Genomic DNA, 20,249 nt, shown 5'->3' with positions numbered 1-20,249 from the left:
TTTGATGAACTTTTAATCTTGATTTTTAACTGGAATCTCTGTAACAGACTTAATTATCCAGATATGATAGATACTGAGAAGTTAATAATAAACTCAGCAATCTGCTGCTTAACTGGCTGTCTTGTTAATTATGTTAACAACACATTGGCAACTGCTTTGATTTAAATCTGCGTTTTGTTTACCTTTTCAGTCCAGCTCGATGTCCATACAGCTTCCTTTCAGCTGCTCTCTGCCTTTCCCAGCACCCAAAGGAGCACACAAGGTCACCTAAGGAGACTGCTGTAAACGACAGGACACTACATCAGAGCATCCCTGTATATGCTAAGACTCAAAGCCAAGTGCTCCTTTTTAACTGATAGGACACTCTCTTCTACAGCTAGCAGCTTCCTGATTTTGTTGAGTAAACTGCTTCTCATAATAGGAAGGGCTGTTTCTTTTCATCCCTTGAAGTGCAATACAAAGGCCAAATCTCCACCCATTCCGAACACGGCATTCCTTTCAACCAATCTTATAAAAAGGTAAGGTTGCGCTGGAGGCAGACTAGAACTGCTTCAGCCTCCTTGAAGACATCTCCTGGCCAGCTGGAAGGATGAAGCTCCTCATGCTTTGTGGCTTTTTGTTTGTCCTTCTTTTGTGTCTCAATGCCTTTACTGCAGAAGGTACAGTATATTCTTCTAACACAACTGTCTCCTTTCTCTTCCTATTCTTTCCTTTTGTGATACAAAATGCTCGTTCTCTATGTTGATTTTAATTAAGGAAAACAAACAGAGCTAGATGACTGGAAAGGAGAGAATTAATTTAGGAAAAGACTTAGACTGCAGAATGTGGTTGCGTAGCAATGCTTTGGTTTGTAGTGCTTCCTCTCTGTTACTGCCTGTTGCATGTAGTACAGCATGATTAATTTTTGCGTTAATCTGTGTTCTGAAACCCACCTCTGAAAAAAATTCCGGTTATATTTTTCCAGTAGATAACTATCTGCCAATGTAAAATAATCTATCTTCTGAATAGTGAGAAACACATTAATGGAAGAAGTTTCTACCCTTATGAAACAAGGGAATATGAAACAGTCAGGTCACCAGAACTGGATTAAATGCCAAGTTCTTTATAGAATAGTGAAACAGGTGAGAGTAGCTCTTCTGACCTTCAATCAGTCTTGGCTTTTTTTTTCTTTTTTTTACCACTGATACTCCACACTTTAATTACTGTATTACCTTGTAGCACCCAGTTACGATTTTGCAGTACTCCAACACGCACGAATTCAGAGAGCAGTTTAAATCTTAAAAACAGAGGTTTTTCCATCTGTCTATAGCCACATCCCTAGAGATGTCATTCTGTGTTTGCAGGGAGACATTTTAGTAGGATTTTAAAATTCAAAGCTGTAACTTTTAGAGTTACCTGTTCAGATTTGATGTTTGATGTTGTAGATCTTTGAGACTCACCATTATTGTTCTATGGTGTTTATTTTACACAAGATGTAGAGAATGGGTATGAGATAAGGAAAAACAAGTAAGCTGAATGTCCAAAGGTCAGGAGTAGGAGATTTGCTGTGCTTCATACGTTCTACAAACCTCCTAAGAATCACTTTATGTGTAAATAGGAGTGTGGAGAAACATGTGGAAAATGTCTTTCAAACTGGTCAAGTCAGCTGCCCCGTTTTCTCCTTTACCAGAGTCTGTTCTGAGTTTTAGAACTGTTTGCCAAAGCTGTGGTGAGGGAAATGAATGCTAGAACAATGTCATCATATATGTACCTGAAGTCCTTCTGCCGCTCCCTTTGCGTTTTATATTTCTATTTATTCATGTTTCCCGGCCCCCTTGAGGGAAACCTAAGGAACAGTGCAAAGGAAGCTGGGGAATATCTAGATGTGTCTTCAGGAGCATAGCAGAAGCCTGTCCAGGAAGGACAGGAGACAGCAATACTAAATAAAACCCAAATGAATACAAACAGGATCCTATAATAACATTCTTTGTTGTTAATTTGCACCCTAGGAGTTTGGTGCATCACTGAGTCGGAAGGTGGGGAGGAGGTGTGCAAAGGACACTGTCCCTTATCCATAAACATGCTTATGGGAAAGTAGAAGTGCCTGGCTGGGTGTGCAAGATGAATGGACATTTTGTGTAAAACCTGTTACATCAGAATGAAATGATGGTGACAAGACACCTCAAACCTCTTGGATGCTAGAGCAGCCAACATCACTAGTCTTGGCTGTAGAACTGTGCCACAGGGATTTCCAGAAACATTGAGCATATGCGAGATTTTGTTGATGAGAAATCACCTACCTCTGTCCTTTCTGCTCCACCTCTGGTCCAGAGTCAACCTTTCTTCTGACTTTAATGTGTCCAGCTCATAATGTGTCAAGTGCAATCAACAGCTCACTTATTTAGGTCCAGTAGGGAGGGAATAATTAAATGGCTTTGCCTGTCCAAAGCAATTTATTCTACCCTCCTGTGCATATGGACACAGAGATACTCTTTTTTTTTTTTTTCCCTGTTGGTATCTTTTATATTTTCACTAAGTGATGTAACTCTAAAAAGAGTGTAGAGTCTCTTTCTGAGGTTTAGGCAGCTGGAATTTGCTGCTTTTATTGCCTGCCAACATATGACATCTTGACAATGTATCTGGCATATCTACTAGTGATGGAAAAGAACAAATTCGTTCCTGTTCCATTCTAGGGACAAAGCTATGCACAGATGTAAAAATCAGTCATGACTATCCTTCGTTTCACAGATCTTTCTGTTCAAAGATTTTAACTGTAATCAAAATGTCTGTGGACTCTAACCTGTTTGGTGTATATGTATGGCTATTTGCACTATCTGTTTTCACTAACATATTTTTCACCCTTAGGTCGGAAAGTTAAAAAAGTCTGCTGTTCAAAACTGCCCAAGCTCAACAAAAAAGTGCATAAAGGTAATAAGATTTACAGTTTCATTACATTAATTAGGTAATCATTATAGATAAATCACAATGCTTAGAGGTTTTTCCACCTGCAAACTTTGCAGAATTTTCCATGCAGGTGAGTATTATCTTCATTGTACCACTGAGAAATTGTTCTCTCTTCTCCATCACCTTATTGAGTGTTTGGATTGGAAGAAACACCCTGTGTACCTGCAAAAGGCTGCAGCCAGCTTCATTTGCTTGGCTCTGGAACAAGATAATGCAAGGAGGGAGTAAGTCAGCTGGGAGTTAACTTACCTTCTTGTTCTGATGTGCAATGAAAGAATTTAATGTAATTTTCCAGTTCTAGTTAGAGCTACTTTTGATAGCAAAAGGACGATTTCCTGCAGAAAGAATCATTGTTTCTTAAAGCAGTTATTGGAACTTCTGCCATCATTATCAGTGCTTTCCCTGTGTAAATATTACAGTTTTATCTCTTGGCAATCTTGTCCACTTTCATGTATCCTTATTATGGTGATTTGGCACCATCAGTAGTCCGAAAGCACTCAGTTTGCTTCTTTCTGTATGTCTGTAGTATCCCTGGTTTAAGTGAGACCCCAGTAAAAAAAGCTAAACCATGAAAAAGTCTAGGATAAAAGGATTAGGTATGCTTTTTAGGATAACAACATTTTACATCTTAAAAGTTTCTAAATTCATTAAAATGGCTAGCTGATAACTTTCATTAAACTTTAAAGGTAGTGAATTTGATCTAAAATAGTCTATTTCCTACTTATTTACCCTCTTCTAATCTTTTAATCATAAAATTACCAATTTGAAGTTCACAGCAAATTCATTCCAACTGATAAAGTACCTTAAATGCTTTATTCTTTTTTGTGTTAAGGTAACCCAGGTGGAAATCCTTGTGTTTCTCTGCAGTTTTCCTTTATGTGGTGCCTTTCCATCCTTTCCAGTCTCCCGGTGCTTCGTTTTATACGCAGAGCCCTATTGGTATCAGGGGCAGTGAACACGTTGCAGATTTATGCCTGTGGGTCAAGGGTTTATAGCTGTTTGGGGCTCCTTTCTTATTTAATTGGCAGGTGTAGTAGCAACTGAGGACTTCAGCTATAAATGATCCACGGCAACAACCGTGAGTTCCCGGCCCGTGCAGAAGGACTGGGGAATGCAGTGCTGAACGCACAGAGGTGGCTCTCGTCACTCCTGACCTGAGACAGACCGTGTGTCCCAGCTGGCTGAATCTATAGCCTTTCCAAAGTACTGAAATTTCATGCCATGAGCATAGCTGTTACTTTTCAATCTGAGGTACCTTCTGCTGTCTGACAAAACAGCAGGCGTTTCGGGCTTTTCTCATGCAACAGCCATGAATTCTCTCTGATAAAAAGTGCTTCCAAAGAGAAGGTTCCTTTGAAAGCAGGCTGCTGTTTCCCATGGGTAAAATACAGTGATACCAGTCTCACAGAGCAAGGGAAAGTACTATGCTGAGGGGAAGAAAGAAGTACAAAGGAAGCGCACTCTGTTAAAATCTGTAAATGCACTGCAAAGATCTTCTACAAAGGGAATGTGAAATGCCTTCCTCTATTGCAGACCCAATAGTACTTGATGATCGTGGCTTGTCCCCTGTTAGACTCTGCCCTGGTTCTGCGCACTCCAGCCTGCTCACTGGGGCTCTCTTTTTTGGGTCAGGGATTGCTGTTTATTTGCTTTCATACAAGGCGCACCTGTCTGCTGCACATGGCTGCTTGTCTCTGTTACAAATCTGCCTACATGAAAATGCTTGATCTGAATTCATTTCAACCGAGAGGCAGATGTAAAAGCTTAGGCCTAATGCAGCAACTGCCCAAAGCGAAACACCGTGTTTTGTTTCATACGCGGTTCTGGACTGGGGTTGCACGCTGTTGGCTTGGTTTTGTATTGTTGCTGTTGTGAGATTTCTGGGTGACTTGTGCTTCCATGTTGCTGCCTTTTCTATGGGCACGTTATACAGTCTACGGGCGAGGCACCCTGACAGTTCTTCGGTGTTATTCTGCGCTGCTCTTCATGCCAGGCATGTGCCTGGGGGAAGCAGCAAAGCCATTCAGAGGCTAATGCAGCGTGGCTTAAGGAGGGGGATAATTCAACCACACTGGCTACTTCTTTTGAAGCAAAACCATTGATGTCCTAGAATGTTATTCTTCCAACAGAAACAATTACTGTCCCAGAAAGCAAATGTTTCAAGCCACTGCCAGCTTGTGGCTTCTGTCTAGGAAAGATGGTGAATGTGATGATATTAAGGAGAAGATACCATGTAATGTGTTGATTGTGGGACTCGAGCTCTGGAGAGAGAGTAGCGCTGCCCCTGTGTCTATGAAGACCTTCATCTGACTGTGGAAACTTCCAGAAGCAGCAATCATATGGTCAGTGATTGTGCAGCCTCAGTACAGGGAAAAAAAGATGCTGGGAATGGGTGATCTCCAGCAATCTTATGAAGAGGAAAAAAAAAAAAAAAATTGCCATCACGTCCCTTTTTATTTTCAGATCACTAATAATGTAAGCCTGCCAATACAAACACAGCTCAGCTTCAGGTACTAAAGTTTTGTGTCATTCTCCACACCTCCAATTAAACACCTCTCTTCATTTTTCTCTCCTTTCCATCTTTGTTTTACAGGTATAAATTTCAAAATTACTCCGATGGAAATAAGGAAATATTGCAAGCGTTGTCCTCCACCAGGCCCTCCGATGGTTCCTGGACCCCTTCCGCAGTTAAAATGACTGGGAGCGGGCTGAAAAGCATCTGCCTGCCACTACGTTTCACAGTGCTTTACTTGGTTGAGGGCTCTCCTTTCACAGATAGGACATGAGTGTATATTACTTTCATTTTTTGTTTGGGAAAGGCTTCAGTCAGTACTGTTTGTTCATTCACTCAGGCTCCTTCATCTTGTTAATGTTAGTCTGGCAGCTAAACTTGGGGAAGGCTTGTCTGGTGCCTCTGGACTTTGTGTCGGTTGCATATTCCTCCGCAGCAAACAGGGATTTAGCTCCTCAAATAAGAGAAAGAGGAGAGCTGGCTGAATCACTTTGTTTTGCATTTTTGGATTGCCTAAAAGGTGGGGAAGGGATGATGTTATTGTTTCTAGCTACCAGTATATATGCATATTTAACCTTTTCTATGAATGATTTATTTTGTATTGACAGAAGGATTTTGTTTGTAGCTAGGCACATGATTATTTTTCCTGCAGCCTTTGCTCTTGGTGCTTGAAATCCACTTGGAAGTAAATTTCTAGCAAATGAGAAAGAGCTCATCTTTTAGAAAGGGCTGAGAAACTAGATAAGCAGGTTGTTAAAATAGTGGTAAAGGAGCAGATTCAAGTACAGTGGTAAGCTCTTCAGTATCTCATCTAGGGGTTTAAATCTGGCTTTAAAAGCAAAGGGGCCTGTTCTTTAACTTCCTAGAAGATTGTCATCAGGTAGTTATTAAACAACATACTGAAACGGTGTTAAGGCTAATCAGATTAAATCTCTTTCTCCGGAAGCCAGAAGGCAGCTGTTCTTTCAAGGCACCTGAGTTGTGTGATCACCTCAATAAACAAAACTTACTGGAGTGCAAAGTAAGTGCTAAGAATAATACCAAAGGGTTGAATAACAGAAAAACTGAAGCACCCTCTGCTGACCTCGTTAACAGTGACTGGGGTCTTCACTCAGGTATCTTCCGTCCTTTCCTAACTTATGCTGCTATTTCTCTGCCTGGGATGAGTCCTTAAACCAGAATTACTTGGATGTTCATAGATTTGGGTTTTTTTACTTCTAGCGAATATGAGGAGGAGTAGAAAGCTCTTCTGCTGTTGGGCAAACTGCAGATTGACAATAGTAGTTTTTCCTTCAGTACTCAAGTACTGCTTCTCTTAACATAGCTTTCAGTATGCTAGAAGTGGTCTTGGTGCCCTTCAGAATTTGGGGGAGTTGAATGGGGACAGCCAGGGGCCTGTTGTAACCCACACAGGCAAATGCAATTCCCAAGGGTTGAGTTTATGGGCACTTGCATGTGGCCATGCTCTCATATTGGCAATGTTTCTATCGTACTGAGCAATTGAACTGATTTCTGGGTCTTCTGTGTGCTTGTTATTACTTTATTTTCTTATTGCTTTTGAGATTAGATAGACCTAACTCTCCACTTCCTATTTTTGAAGAGCTGACCATGCGTAGCATTTTTCTATCGAGGATAAAAGAGCTGCCAGTCCTCCTCACAAGATCTGAGTCAGGAGGTTGGTGAAGGAGCAGTGTTTGATTGTTCTGCTGATGATCACTAGGCAAATATATTTTATTTCTATTTTGGCTTTTGTAGCTCACAGAAGGAATCTGTAGAATACAAATGATAAGTAAATGTAAAAAGCATTTTTGGTATTAAATGTGTTTGCAGCAGGGTTTTTACTCTGTTGAATATGGCCGTGTGTGTTCACAGCTCTGTATAAAGCATTGCTAAAAGGTATGAAGATTCTGTGCTCTATTGTGAGCTTAAGCCCATTTCTTTTGTATCTGAAAAATGCTGTGTGATTTTTCTCTTTGCCCCCACCATCCATCCAGTCCATCCAGTGTGCTCCACACCCTCTGATCCTCCTTCAGGAAAAACTTTCTCTCTGATTGCAAAAACATAAGCCCCAAAGTCCACAAGCACAATTACAGAAATATTCTGGGTGTCTGGAGGGATACGGGGACATCATCCAAAGCACCTGAGTATTTTTACTGTTTCCCAGACAGGCCTCAACCTAAGGTTGAGGGCTGTTCAAGTTAAAAATGTTATTTGTGGGAGGTTCTGGTCTTGACTGAACAAACTTAAAGCAGGAATCCTCAAATTATTTCAGCGTGAATTGTGACTGCTGCCCAAACATGCTTTTTTGTTTCATCTAGGGGTATCGGGATGTCATGTGTCAGCCCCTGAAGGTGATTCCTCAACAGAGTTTGACTTTTATGTACCAGGCCATGTTCCCCATGTGGTAGAACAGAGCTACCATCTGATCATGGCTTCACTCACCGGCATCTGTTCTTCCTTTTGTCTTCCTTTCACTTCTATGTATATTTGTTTGGCATTACCTGTGGAGAAACAGACTTGTTTAGTGGCTTTTCAAAGTACACAAGCTGTATGCTTATATAATGCAGTAAATTTAGCTTGTCCAAGCTGACAAATGCATTTGTTTGTATCTTGTGTTTTTGTGTGCATTCGGCTGTCAAGCATGAAAATTGCACAGCCTTCAAGTTCCAATAAAGATGTTTCTGAAGTATCCCTATGCCTGCCGGAACAGATGTTGGATCCTGGTCTGACCTTGTCAGCTAAGTGAGCCGGCTGGCCCCTTGCTTTGTTTGGAGCTTAGTACCACCAGCTAACACCAAATTGGTCTGTCTTACTTGGCGCTATGACTATGAATTGTCAGGGGCATGGGAGAAATCATCGCTGCTGACAGGGAGTGCTGAGGCAGAGGCAGGTTTTGGTATCTCTTCTTTCAAAGTGGGTATTAGAAGAAATAAAATTATGTGTTCTTTATACAAAATATGACTCCAAAAGGTGTAATGGGAACTCTTGCTGTTTGGTTTTCAGCCCTCTAGACTGTGTGGCCCACAGCTGATGCAAGGGCCCACATATAGTTGAAGAATTCAGGATTTTAGCTCTGGAGAAGTTCTGCTTATCCAAAGTATGGACTTCAGTGGTGATTTCTTGTGATGGCATTTGCCAAGGAAAGCTAAAATCCTTCATGGACACTGTCAACTCAAATGATAAATTCAGGTGAAACATAAAAGCAGAGGAATGAACGCTTCCTGTTGGAGATTTATATATTCTTAAAGACAATTCTTGCCAAAGCTGAGTGGAAGACTCCTGGTGACTTCAGTGTTCATTGGATCAAGTCTGGAGATCTGTTGCCTGATTCTATTTTGTCCAACGTTACTGCCTACCCCCTCATGAATAGTTTTAGCAAACTATTGTCAGATGGTGAATGCAGATCTATTTCATATCCAGTTTTTACTGAAGTTTGTTCTGAGAATTTGTCCAAAGCTTAGCAATGACTTTCTCCTCTTACAGGCTGAAGATGAGGGGAAAACCCCCTTATACATCGGGGTTTTTTGCCTCGGATCAACCAGTTCTTATTAAATGTGAGCAGTTGTCTCCATCACAGCGAGTTTCTCTGCAGGACTCATCAAGTATGTTTTTTTAAATGCTGGTGGGGAGCAAAGAGCTCCATAGTCTTACATTAAGTGACATGATCAAGGGTGTTGTTTCCAACACGCATATGTCTGTAGTTTCCAGTACCACTTCAGTATCTTGAGACTTACGGCAGCCATTGCATGACCAACATTGTTCTTGAACACACAACTGTTTCATCATGCTCTGTCTTTTGATCTTAGAGCAGGACTATCAGCGCAGAAGGAATTCCCAAAAACTACTTCTGTTTTCAGTGTCTCAAGGGTGGGAGTCTTATAGAAAAATTCAGTGTCTGGATATGGATTTGTCCAAATCATCATTCAGCCCTTGTGACAACATTTATTTATGTGTTACAGATGCATTGACTGTGAATATCTTCAGGGGTGGGGGATTTAATTCCATGTTTTCAGGCTCATCTTCCCCAAGTGAGTGGCGAAGGCCAGAGATTTGCTGTGGGATAAGCACCTTACATTCACAATGCCATCTGGTCAACCTCTGAATGCATTAGCAGAGAAATCGGGTCACTATGCGCCTATGAGAAATCCTAAACTAAATATGACTTGTCCGTCTTCTTCAGTCTGACGCAATCACAAAAATCTCTGTAGTCGTAAGAAGCTGTCACACCAAGTCCGGTTTCTATCAGAGACTCAAACTGCACCCAAGATGTTAGTTCAAGAGCTGGTTAGCCCCAGCTGACAGTATAGCACAGATGCTCACAGATGAAGATTTAAACCTTATATAGGAGGCATTCAAGCCCAAACATTCAAAAGTTCAGTATACACAAAAATGCCTGTTCAATAGATGGTTGTGATTAACTGCCCTCCAGGCACTTGTAGTCTCCTAACTGTATTAACATCCATTTGCATTTGTGATTAAGTGTAGTGCAGTCAAAGCAACTAATATATCCTGGCTAATAGGATCTCCAAGTCCAAAAGCTAAATGGCAGCAGGGTTTCCCTCACCTGACAGGCAAGATGGCACTTAGAACTTAGGTCAGTGAAAAAAAAGTGGTTTTCTGCTGGGTTCTGTGGTATTGTTTGGTCATCAGCACTGATCCCAACCTCAGGGGGAAAAAAAGACGTATTCCTGAGGCACCATTTGCTTAGTCTGTAGCCAAGACAGTTTGCATTGTCTCTGAAAATCAAATCTCTGTAGCGTGCTCTTAAAATTAGCTCCGCAAACTGAAGTGCAGTGGAAAATGCTGTCCTTGCTAGGTGGGTTCTCCAGACAAAACTTCCTGAATTGTTGCAGAGCCCTGTGTCACAGTCAGTGCCAGCTGTGTGGCGTTTTCACTGAGCAATGCTAAAACCTATTTGCATCCCAGAATTTTCCCCAAGAGATCCATATGCCTGTGAAGAAAGATGTTTTCATACAGAAAAAAAGTGTGAAATCCATCTGTTTACAAAGACTATCTGAGAAACAGTGAGATGGTTGAAAACAAGATTCTGAATGAGATGAGAGAATGCAGCAGTGTCTGCAAGTCCCTCCTTAAAGCGTTCGTTCTGACTCACTGGCTTTTGAGTTGTTAACTTTTTATTACTTAGGAAACAATAAACAATGGCAATTGTCCCTGGGCTCTTATCTTGAAGTTGGTTGAATGTACCAAGGTTAAACAATCTAGCGTTATCCTTTCACTTAGTTACATATATACCAATCTTGTTGCTTTCTTCTGCAAAAATATTCAGGTGAGTGGTTGATGAAAAGGGACATTTAAAAAAAAAATCTGAGCTGTTACGCCTAGCAAAGCACTATGTGCGTGGTTGACCTTAACCTCGTAAACTCCACCTTTAATCTTGAAAGAAAGTCCCCTAGATTTCCACCAATTTAAGTCAAGGCTCAACAGTTTTAGAAACAGATCCTTAAGTCTGAGAAGTGAAGTCAACCTGCTCATCGTAATTTTATTACAAAATGTGCTTTGCACCTTTTCCTGTCAATTGAACAAAACTTTCTCTCTACTTTCTTCCCCAACTTTCTTTCCATGCTTTCTTCTGTTCCTAGACATGATTTTACCATTTTTGATGCCACATCTTCCTCATTGGCTATTCTCACTGACTAGAGAAGTCGTCTTTTGGCATGATGGTCCCCCATCTATTTGTCTATGTGCGATCTTATCTCACAGAAATTCTTCTGCTTTCTGAATGTCCTCAAGTTTTTCTCCTTGTGCTGAATCATTTTCATTTGACTTTATGAATTTCTGTCCATGACACTGACTGGAGCGCACCTTGTCAAAAAGACATGGTGTAAAATGGTGCTGCATTGCATTTGTTGTTTCCAGGCATTACTTTTGTACCAAGGACAGTTTCAGTTACAGGATTTGAGCACCTCTGTTTCAAGGCACCATGCAATCACCTTAAAGTCACAGTATGAGTAGGGATTTTTCTGTCATTTAATTTGTATTTCAGCCTTCACTGCAGTAACTTTGGATCATGTAATCTCAGTTACCAGATATGGAAGTCTGTTCCCAGATATTTTATTCATTCCTCAAATTAACATCTGTTGTTGAGATTCCTGCTGTGTGGTTCTACTGATTTATTTTATTGACAGATTGTTGTAAAAAAAAAATCAAACAAGCACAGTACTTTGAGATAAAGTACTTGAAGGCATGGGAGGAGACAGTAAGAGCACAGTGCTCATAGGTAAAGCTAGTGGGCATGAAGAGTCAACCTCTGGGCTCTAGCCAGGTTAAACTACTTGTTTTGAGAACCAACATATGTACAGGACTATTGACTGTAGAAATCTCTCCAGACAAAGGCTAGATAGTTGCTGGAAAGTGTATCAGGGAATAGAGTGATAGTCCCACGCTTTTTTGAGGTAAGGTAAATTACCTCAAAGCTAAGTATTTATTGGAAATTCAATTTATTGAAATATACCTTGCTTTCTAGGTTAAGGACCAGCACTGCTTTGGTGTAAGGTGGCCTGGATACTCAGATTTCCTCTTAATACAGCAATCAAAGGCAAAGGCTGAGATAACTGCCCTGGCCAGTTAGACCTCCCAGATCCTAATAAGGTAAGTACCTCAGCACTTAGTCCAGTTTGAGAGTTGCTCAGTTGTGGGGTTCCCTTCTGAAAATGGTGAAGGCACATGCCTTCATTCCCAACAAGGGAGGTTACAGGAATACCCGCTGCAACCACAGTGCCACACCTTTACCTGAGTGAAATCCAAAGAGTGTGCCAGCCCCTGTGGCTGAAGTGCTGCTGTGGGCTAGAGCTGATCTCTAGCGAGGGCTTTAGTTCACCTGCAGTCTTTGCATTCATGCCATTCCTGTACTGAAGAGCTGAGTTTGGTTAGACGTGGCAGTGAAAGGAGCACCTTTAATTTTCATACGTCCACTGGTTCAACAAGTCATGTTACTGCCTTGTAATCAGGGTTTATATACAATGATGTCCATAGCATGCACGCCAACCAGAAGATTTATGGGGAGAACGCAGGCATTTCCTTCCTCTGCCTTGACAACTCTTGTTATTTTTCTCAGCCACACAGCAAACTATAAACTCGTGATTCATTCGTTATTCGCACCTCAACTCTGAGTTATATATACTATTTTTACAGGCAAAACAATACACAACACTAGTTCTTCCGTAAATACTGACTGTCTGCTGCTAAATGGCATCCTTCACACAGATCTGTGTCATGCTCCATGGCACCACATCCATCAGAGATCATGCTGCTGAAGTGAATGTAGGCTATCTAAATATACCTGGATATTCTAGGGACTATTTGTTCTTTTTCTATCCCTGTCAAAGCAAAAAGAGGAGAATGATCTGTAGCTTCCAAAGAAGCAAGGTTACTGAATTGTAAATGGATTTTGCAGCGGTCTTTAAAAGCTTCTAAGCTAGTAAAATTGCTTAGCAGAAACTTTAATTACTTAGCAGCTGTGGCAAATGTTCTCCTTTCCCCAGTTACCTGCAGCGCCTTTATTGCAAACACTATAAAACACTCTTTGGCAGACTACAATCAGGAAGATCTGTATTTGAGATGAAGCACTGGGAGAGTTACTGCGTTTTCCCAGGAATTCACCAAGCCTTCTCTGCTGCCACCCACAGTGAATGACAATAACTCATGATAAATCATACAGGCAAGTGCTCCGAGATTTTTGCTTTGCAGACTAGCAGGTTTTTTCTGAGGAGACGAAAGCACTGTCTCTTTACCTATCTGGAAAAAACCCACCACAGTTTGTTGGGAAGCACTTTGACATTTGTTTGAAAGTCACTGTGGAAATACTAAAATCGCTAGATGTTTGGTGTCTGCTTTCCCTCTGTTTTCTTCCCATTGTCATTTCTTAATTCCTTTGGAGACAAGAACGTCACGGCTGTGGTTCCCTCATGACAGTGTTCTGTAAAGCTGTAGCATGGCTTAAATATATTGTGGTATGTGAAATAACAGGGCTGTCTGCCCACACAGAATGGTGTTATTCAGGTTTTAAGACCACTTTGTCCTAAGGAGCCCTTGGTTCTTCCTGTTCCTAAACCATTACCTTGTCGTGTTTTTTCTGCTACCCGGGTAACTTGTCTTGGTTCCTGATGCAGTACGGCGAGTCATTTCTCAGTTTGTGCCTAGCAGAGATGCTATCAGAAGTCCAGTAAACTGGGGCCCACAGAGAATGAAAATTGGTTTTATTTAGATATGCGTGTGGAGTTTGGCATTTAAGACACTTCCCCAGCAAGAGAAGATTTGGGTCTGATTCAGTTGTACCAGGCCATTTAAGGAGTTAGGGACAGGAAAATCTGACATTGTTTTATGCCTTATGAGATACCGACCAGATACACCTCCATAATTTGGTCTTGGTCTTTACATGCTTAAACAATAAAGTGAGTATTTCCTCGTTCAAGGTCTGTCTTGTAACCTCACAACAACACTTCACTAGCAGTTACTGGAACAAGAATCTGACTTCCTTCTAGCTTTTCATAGCAGTGGGAGTGAACACAGGTAAATATTTTTACTGCTGGTAGGCTTCCAGTTTTGCTTCTTTTTTTTTTTTTAGAAAGCCTCACTCTCAGATTTTGTCATGATTATAAAGTGCATTTTCACAGGTATGAGATTGTGTATGGATATGATTGTGTACCTGCTCTCTTAGAAAGCCTTAGATAGAATATGAGAAGTTTCTTGCTCTATTTAGTGCTTTGTATGTAAGTACGTATGAAAGAAATTTAACATGAGGATGTTATATATGTGTACATGTGAGTACACATCCCGTGTTCAGCAATGGGACTACTCCAAAACAGTTGAAGGCAGAAGAATTATGATTATTCAGGAATGTATTTTCTTTCTGTTAATTTATTCAATAATCCTTCATCAGCGTCTGACAGTATGAAGTTTTCTTGGCTTATGGAGAGCTGTGTACGGTGCTGATAAGAGAGCCATGGGTGCCTGGGCTGGGGACGGCGTGCCTGTGGAAGGGAAGCTGGTGTGACACCCCTGCAGCTCCTCATGTGCCGCTGCCCTCGCTGACAGAGGTTTCTGCATAATTGTGCTTGACCAGGTGTGTCCAGGCTGTGACAGTGCTTCCTCAGCGGGGCAATGGGGGAGGTGCTTACCAAAAGAAAAAGGTGCATCCCAAAAGATGATGGAGACGAGCTTTGCTCTGGATCAAATATGAAATCAGGCTGTGAGGTGTGAGGGTATGCGCAGAGTGAAAGGTGCAATGCAAACAGGAGACTGCATAGCTGGGAGAAGGTTTGTGATCTTGATTTCTCTGGCTTTCTGGCCTGTTCCCAACAAAGTTACCCCCTTCCCTCTTTCCTCCTCTGCTTCCATTGCAACAAAAAGCATATCCACTCCTCACAAATGGCTGGAGCGGGGGGTTCTGCCAGTAAGAGTCTGTACAGCAGGATGGAAAACAGAGCTTTTCTCTCTGGGAAAGTCTTGACAGAATCCATGTTTTTGTTCCCCCTGAAATTTTCAGTTTCTCTGTGGAATAATATTAAGCACAATTTTTACATAAAAAACTAAAATATTTCAAATCTGAATATGGTTTTACTGCAATATGAACATTTTCCAAAGAAATAAGATGAAAATGTTTGAGGTCAAAAATTGTTTTCTATATTAGAAAAAGTGATGATGAGTGGAATTTTTTTACTGATCCTTTTAATTCAGATACTTTGTCAAAGGCCAAGACAAAAGTTGCTAATTTTAACATGTGAGTCTTAATTTATAAGCTCTCCAATTTATTTATAAACACAAGGGAGCAAAAGTAGATCACGTACAATCTAAAAGTGTATCCAATTATTAAAAATGACAAATAAGCCAAACCAAAGAAATTGCTTTCTGACACTGAGAAGTAACCAAGTACCAGAAAACCTAGCTCTTGAAAGGAAATTAAGCTTTCTGGTTACATGGCTTTTGCCAAGATTTTCTGTGTCGAGGAAGAAGATAATGTGCTATATCCTGCCTGAAGAAACTGCAGTTTGTGGGCAAGCTTTAATTATTTGTTTACCCAAACTTTGTCACAGAATTTCAAAAGCATCCAGCCATTTTGGGTGCTTCTGTTCTTGTTATCCAATATAGGATGCTCTAAGGAGTTTCAAGTTGACATAATGCTTGTGGTCAGATGCTTGTAGTCACCCCTTTGAATCTTGGTTTTCCTTCCCATGAATGAGGAATATTTTTCTTCTCCTTTTTTGTGGGGAGTATCTTCCTTAATCAGTTGAGTTACCAGTTTTATTCATGGTATGTGTTTTATCAGAGTAGATACAAGGAAGAAATCTTTTACAATGAGGGTGGTGAAACACAGGAATGGGTTGTCCAGTGGGGTCGTAGATGCCCCATCCCTGTAAACATTCCAGGTCAGGTTGGACGGGGCTCTGAGCAACATGCTTGGTCGAAGATGTCCCTGCCCATTGCAGGGGGGTTGGCCTGGATGACCTTTAAAGGTCCCTTCCAAGCCAAACCATTTTATGATTCTATCCAGGGTTTTACCATTCTCCTGTACACTGCTGAGATTTAGTGTAGCTGCTCAGAGGAGCTGCAGTGTAAAAATGGGCGTGTGGACAGCTGAGTTATAACTCATGTTCTTTAAACTCCTCAAACCAAGCAGTACAGTATTGCTTTCAGCTTTCTATTACTGAGCTGAGAGAGGTTTATAAATTTGACCAAGATCATTAATGATCACATCACTATCTTTTGATGACTTTAATGTGAATTTAATGATCTTGGGCTTATTATTTATAGACTGTCTGCGATAGAGATGAAAACTGAACTTAGACCCCTGTGAGTCAGAACTGTAACAATGAGATCATTTTCCTTTTAGATGTGAAGGTGTTAATTCAGTTAGTAACAAGAGAATAACACAGTGAGAGGGAGAAAGAGGTGTTTATTGGCATGTATTTGAATCTTGCAGGACTGTAAAAAAATCAAAGTCATTTTAACACATTTGCATATCCCAAATGATGGGAGTGGGCTGTGGAGAGATGCATAAACTCTTATTTAGGAGGTGGCATATTTGTTCTGGCAACAGGGAGGATCAGAATTTGGTGATCATGGCCAAGGGCTCAAGCATGCTGTCTCTGATTAGATTTAACCACCAAAAACATGGGACTGTTTCTCTTTTGCTCCTCCTACTGTATTGTGAATCTACTTCCCTCTTATAGCTGGTAATTCAAAACGTATAGTGATGGACCATGAAGACATCTGAGGGATTTTAGGCACTTCGCTCCTGCCATCAGACTCGCTCAGGTTCTTGCAGATCCCCAGCGCTGCCCATGGTTTCTCTCAGCAGCCAGAGAGAAGCTATGGTGCTGTGCTAGGAAAATGCAAAGCATAGCTTGTGTAAAATTCTTCACCACCAAAAACAGTCACCTGAAATGGACATCAGCAGTTGTTCCGGAATTTTCACCACCATTTGTACTCTGTAGTAATGGAAGTTGGTGGAGAGTGGTGATGTGCCTCAGTATAGATAATCTCTCAGTGCTTTGGGGGGAGATTCTGAGGGGGAGGAGTTATGTGGTTTGGAGAGGTGAGAGCTTTGTGTTTTCTTTTGTTTACAGTGAGAACTGTGCATTTAACCTTGTCTCAACTCTCTGCTTATACTGGCTCAGCTCTGCTGAAACAAAGAGCACTATGACTCGCCCCCAGACCCCAGCCAGAGAGCAAACATCTAAGCAACTAGTGCGTTTGTTGTGTTTACATTAGCACGTCCTGCTGCTGTTAAGACGTTTGGAGAACAGCTTGGACAATTCTTGCTCACGCCATGCTGTGGGACTTGCTAGTGAACTGACCCTTCGGTGTATAAGGAACAGCCCAGCTGTGGGTACAGCTGTGTCAAACTCAGGGTTGTTAGGGTGTCTGTCTTACCTGTGGTGTATGTCGCAGGCCAACCCCTTGCTCCCCTTGCTTTGCTTTCAAAGCTAAATAGGAACTTTCCTATCATATTCAAAGATGTGAGAATAGGGAGAGTTTTGAGAAGAGTCTTGAAAATGGCTGAGGCTTCGCTTCTCTCCTTCGTGGCTATTGCATAAAGCAATTCTGAGTGAATCGCTCTGTGCAGAATGACTCCAGGCATCGGTGGTAACTCCCACAGCTCCTCTTAGCATGTGATTTAGGGAGGGAAGGCCAGAGTGCAATTCGGACTTTTTCTGCACATGTTGAGGTTTATATAAATTTTGCAGCACTTTTTATGTTGAATTTATTTACACACACAAATGCACACACAAAAAATGCTGAATATTCCTCTCCAAAGTAATGCTTAATGTCAGATGCACCCAGAATTGGAGGATGAGCATAGGAAAAAAAAGTAGCTTGAGCTGTTATTACATGAATGTGAACTTGCTTATTTAATACTGTCCAGAATCAAGAATAGAGGGGTTTTTAACTCAGACGGAAGCAGCCATAAAATCTGAAGACTGTACATAGTTAATATAAATCAAAACAGGGCAGTGGAAGATAATTTAATCGCTTTTATTTCTTTAATTTTATTTTTCTCTCCATTTTTAAATTGCGGATGCATGTAAGCATCCGAAAACTGATTGAAATGCAACTCATGAAAACCTCACATTTATATGCCAGGCAGGCATTCCCCAGGTAGGCAGCTCTAATGTGATTGCCCTGAGGTGGAAGGGCCACCCACAATGTGGAAAGAGTAATTTATCTCTGTACCAGCTCAGTCTTTGCCCTCTCTGCTCAGTCTGCCGGCACAGGTGACAGTGAGTGCCAGCTGGGATGCCAGGGACAGAACAGGGGCACTTGCTCGTTGCCGGCTGTCAGCAGCCCTCCTCCCACCCCCCCAATAGGGGAAATCCTGAGCTCGTATTGGTGTTGCTGCGTAGTGTGAGGGGCTGTGGTCCTGTGGTATCTTAGGTGCGGTTTTTGTTTTGGCATCTTCTTGTGGCATCTCAGATGCCGTTTTAGTGTTGGCTTCTCTTCACAGTTCTAGTCAGGCCTACATTTTAGGTTGGGCTTTGTGACTGGGCTCAAGGACAACTGTCTTGGTAGGGCCCATGTAATGGGTTTGCGTGGCAAGGTTTTGGTAGCAGGAGGGATACAGGGGCGGCTTCTGCGAGAAGGTGCTATAAGCTTTCTCAGCATCCAATAGAGCCAATGCCAGCCAGCTCTAAGACAGACCCACCGCTGGCCAAGGATGAGCCCATCAGCAACAGTGGTAGCGCCTCTGGGATAACATATTTTAAGATGTGCAACAGCAACTGCAGTGGGAGAGAGGAGTGAGAATATTTGAGAGAGACAACCCTACAGACACCAAGGCCAGTGAAGAAGGAGGGGAGGAGGTGCTCCAGGCAACGGAGCAGAGATTTCCCTGCAGCCCGTGGTGAAGACCACGGTGAGGCAGGCTGTCCTCCTGCAGCCCATGGCAGTTGACGGTGGAGCAGTTATCCACCTGCAGCCCATGGAGGACCCCATGCCAGAGCAGGTGGATGTCCCAAGGAGGCTGTGACACCATGGGAAGCTCATGCTGGAGCAGGCTCCTGGTAGGACCTATGGCGCCATAGAGAGAGGAGCCCATGCTGGAGCAGGGGAAGAGTGTGAGGAGTCTTCCCCTGAGGAGGAAGGAGTGGCAGAGACAAGGTGTGATGAACTGACCACAACCCCCATTCCCCGTCCCCCTGTGGTAGGAAGTAGAGAAATGGGTAGCGAAGTTGAGCCCGGGAGGAAGGGAGGGGTGGGGGGAAGGTGTTTTACGGTTTAGTTTTTATTTCTCATTATCCTCCTCTGATTTGATTGGTAATAAATTAAATTAATTTTCCCCATGTCAAGCCTATTTTGCCTGTGACAGTAATTGCTGAGTGATCTCCCTGTCCTTACCTTGACCCACGAGCCATTCGTTATATTTTCTCTCCCCTGTCCAGCTGAGGAGGGCAGTGACAGAGCAGCTTTGGTGGGCACGTGGCGTCCAGCTAGGGTCTACCCACCACAGCCTGCGACTTGCATATTCAGGGATGTGGAAACAGAGAAAGGGCAGCTCTCAGTACTGGTGGAAGCCTATTTCTTGTCAGCCATACTAAGTTACAGACGTCTATTAGTTTTAGGCTTCCATTGGGCTTTAGAGCTAAGAAAAGTAAACCTGTTGGGGGCCAGGTTTTTCCAAGATTCTCAAAGGCTCAGAGAGATAAGGGAGCAGGCAATGGCAGGGGCTTGTGTGTGGTTAGTTTTGTGTCTGGCCCCTGTGCCCTGGAAGGTTCTGGTTTCAGGTTGGGGTATGGGTTTGTGCTGGGGAAAGAAAAACCTGGGGGCATCCCAGGGGGCTTCACAGTGCGCAAACCAGCAGTTGCAGCCATGCTGCACTGGAACACCCAGGCTGAGGTCTGAAGGGGTGAAGTCTGCAAAAATATTCATTGTATTATGGTACCATCCTTCAACAGTTAAACTTTTATTTTACTAAAAATCTGGTTTGTCTAACAAACTCTCATAGATATTGCTAATCAGTGACCTAAACCCAGAATTTTTGTTATGAAAATATTGGATCCTTCTAGATTTGTTTTCATACTGAATAGTAAACAAACAGAATATCCTGGGAAGCGAATTGGTTCAGATCAGATGGGTATATTTCATTCTTCTTTTATGTTTCTTGCTACTTGATATGCTAAAAACATATGAAATAGAAAGTTTCTTCTACATGGAGAAGAGGGATTCTTCCATTCCTAAAACTGTTGGGACAGAATATATTGCCCTCCTGAAACCTCCTCTTGCCCCTTTTCTTCCCAAGGAGAAAATTCATCAAACTCAACTTGTCTCCATGAGCTGT

At 42.0% G+C, this 20,249-nt stretch overlaps 1 long non-coding RNA gene across 1 annotated transcript; it reads left to right on the top strand.

The window, feature by feature from the left end:
- LOC128910820 (uncharacterized) lies at nt 1-8,053 on the top strand. The gene is made up of 2 exons (XR_008466878.1): nt 1-2,907; nt 5,537-8,053. It is a non-coding gene; the product is annotated as an uncharacterized LOC128910820 (long non-coding RNA).
- Nucleotides 8,054-20,249: the final 12,196 nt, after the last annotated feature.

This window comes from Rissa tridactyla, chromosome 6 (genome assembly GCF_028500815.1).
Source record: "Rissa tridactyla isolate bRisTri1 chromosome 6, bRisTri1.patW.cur.20221130, whole genome shotgun sequence".
In the NCBI taxonomy this organism is placed as follows: domain Eukaryota; kingdom Metazoa; phylum Chordata; class Aves; order Charadriiformes; family Laridae; genus Rissa; species Rissa tridactyla.
This window is presented reverse-complemented; position numbering and strand designations above follow the sequence as displayed.